This window comes from Belonocnema kinseyi, chromosome 8 (genome assembly GCF_010883055.1).
Source record: "Belonocnema kinseyi isolate 2016_QV_RU_SX_M_011 chromosome 8, B_treatae_v1, whole genome shotgun sequence".
Taxonomy (NCBI): Eukaryota; Metazoa; Arthropoda; class Insecta; order Hymenoptera; family Cynipidae; genus Belonocnema; species Belonocnema kinseyi.
In genome coordinates, this window is record NC_046664.1 from 20,403,901 (window position 1) to 20,407,034 (window position 3,134).

The 3,134-nt window shown below is 32.4% G+C and overlaps 1 protein-coding gene across 2 annotated transcripts in view; it reads left to right on the forward strand.

Moving 5' to 3' along the window:
* The window catches only part of LOC117178662 (valacyclovir hydrolase-like), a 9,204-nt gene that overhangs the window by 3,399 nt on the left and 2,671 nt on the right, over window positions 1-3,134 (forward strand). The gene's annotated exons all lie outside the window — the stretch shown is intronic.

The window sequence follows — 3,134 nt, forward strand, 5'->3', positions numbered from 1 at the left end:
TTGAAGCACTTGGGTCTTCACAGATCCCTCACTCCATACTAACATGTACTTTGGAACACTTAGGTCTTCACACATCCCTCACTCCATACTTACATGTACTTTTCAATACTTGGGCCTTCATAGATCCCACACTCCATACTAACACGTACTTTGGAACACTTGTGTCTTCTCCGAACCCTTACTGCAAATTAACATCTACGCTTACTTCATACTTAAATGTATTTTGGAACACTTGGGTCTTCTCAGAACCATGACGCCATATTTGCATGTAGCGTGGAACATTTCAGTCTTCTTATATCTCTCACTCCATCACCCGTTCTTCTCGCATAAGGTAACTAGGCGCTTGCACGACCATTACAATATTAATACACCCTTGCCGGGTTTTTCGAGACAGGGAACTCTAATTTTAATTAAAAATACAAAAATTAAAAATAGGGCGTCAATTTTTGAATTTTATTAAATTTGCCGATTTTCACGAATTTCAGTAAAATAGGGTTCTTCGAGTAACAGAACACTAATTGTGGGGTAAAATAAAAAAATTGAAAAAGCGACGAAAATGAAGTTTTTTCAAATAAATTGGTGGATTTCCATGAAAGTCAAAACGAGGTCATTAAGGGGGGGGGGTTGATTCTCAAAATTCGGATTTTGGGTAGAGATATAAAAATAATAGTTGATTCAAACTTTGAAAATTTTATCAAATTGATATATATCTACGAGTTTGAGTAGGCGGGGATTGTTCGAGTCACCAAACACAAAGGGGACAAAATTCAGAAACTTAAAAAGTCACACAGAAAAACGCTGGTGTTTAATTTGTTGCAGCTCAAATTTCATTGGGATCACAATGATCATTTGAGAGAGTTTGCAAGTCTCAAATGTATTCCTTTGAACGTAGATATCCATGTCGGCATCTAGGGGAAAGTATCATTTGGACTGAATTTTGGCTCGTGCAGAGTTGTGGAGTTCTGAACTGGGCTATCAGCCATCTGAATACCTATCAAAGCAACTATTCGCTTTGCGATATTAGCCTAAATAATTGTTAATAAGGAAACCAATCGAAACAATATTTACCTAATTTTCAAATTTCTTTCATTTAATAGGGCGTACCAGTCACTTAGAATAAAATTATAACTTCCTAATGCAAGTTCCAAAAGTTAGGTTAGTCATGCCCGTCGACATTTAAACTAGAGCCGGGATGTATAGAAAAAGTCATGACCGTCTGCATATATCGTACAATAAGGCATTTTCACTCCAATCACTACCTCACTTCACTTCGTTGAATACTGTTGAATACTGTTGTTCTTTTTTAAGGACTATTTAATTCAATAATAAAATGATAATAATTTTTATTCATGCGTGCGTTAGGACTGAGCGCTGGTTGTCTACCCTTTGAAGCGCGATTCAAAATTACATTAAAAAGCAATTCTTGTAATTTAAATAAATAATTATTAAAATATACACAAAAATGTATACAAAATGTGTAACTTTTAATTTCAGACTAGAAAAAATTTATAGCACATATATTTGATATATAACAGTTTATTTTCATTGAATTTGAAAGACTAATATTTCTCAAAATATTTGTTAATAGATACATTTTTTTAAATACCATATGATATTTCAGCAGCTTGATATATAGAAGCTAGTTGCAGAATATAATAGAGATAATATTTGAATAATTCTATAACAAAATTTCAGATTGTTCTTTTCGATTGAGACGTGACAAAACGACGCTTGAAGTAAAAAAAAAGCATAACTACAATGCAGTCGTGATAATTTATGTATTTATAGGTTATTTAATTATATGAATTCCAAAAAAAAATACATAAAAAATATTAAAAACTTATAAATAATTATTTTCAATCACTTTTCCACGAAATTTCTTTTTAAATTAAATGTTTTGTAAAATATAATTTGGTCTTTAGAATTCACTGAAAATAAACTGTTATTAATATATGTGTTTTTTTTCTTGCCTGAAATCAAAGTTAGACAATTTGTATATATCCTTGTGGATATTTTAATAATTATTTACTTAAGTTACAAGAATTGTTTTTTAATGCAATTTTGAATCGCGCTCCAAGTGCGGCTAATGAGCGGTCAGCTCTATCGCAAGCGCAGTAGCTCAGGGTGCCAACATTGGCATCATTGGTCCACAGTACAAACCGTAAAAATAAATCAAATCAGCCGGCAGGAAAAAGTTGGGATATGAATGCCTCAATTAGGTATTTTCACTTCAACCATCCGCTAACTTCACTTTGTTAAAAGCTGAGGGGGGAAAATGCATCAAATGCATGGAACAAAACTTTATTTCTGTAATATATTTGTAATTAATCATCATTATTATTATTTTAATATTTTATTGAATAGTAATTAAAAAATAAAAACTATATTTTAACTACACTTATATAGAAAAAATTACCTTTTACGAAGATGTTAGCAGAATAGGGCAAAAATGAACTGAATCCCATACATTTGGTCCCTTATTTTCCCCTCAGCAATCTATGAAGTGAAGTTAGCTGTTTATTGAAGTGAAAATACCTAATAGGTTTTTATCTTATCAGTTTGAATGTTCCCGCCGCTATATTTGAAACATTGCAATGTTTCACGAAACTCCCAATGTTTCACGAAAGTTTTCATCAGGCTAAAGTTTCATGCAAATTTACATCCCTACTCATCGCGAAAAACAAATTTCTGTGTTTATTATGCAATTGTATTTACCTTATCTTTCATGTATGACACTAGCCACTGCAAGATTAGATATCTGAGATACCTTTAAACTTCCGCAGAAAATCTAGTGGAAATTTGTTCGAACGACCAGGCATTAATTTCGATGCAGACGGTCACGACTTAGTTTGTACATCCCAGCTTTGGTGGTTTGAATGTCATATAGTAGGTTTTGACTAACCTAACATTTGGATATTACATCACGCCAAGTAATATTTTTATTCCGAGACTATTTAGCCGCTGGCAAATGGGAAGAAATAAAAAGTTACGAGGGTAGTTCCATAAGTCCTTAGAATGAAGTATAAAAACAATTTTTTGGGTAAATTTTTTTTTATTTTTCAACATAATCTCCTTGGAGCTCTATGCACTTGGTCAATCGCTTTTCAAGTTTTTTTAATCCTTCAGAAAAGTGC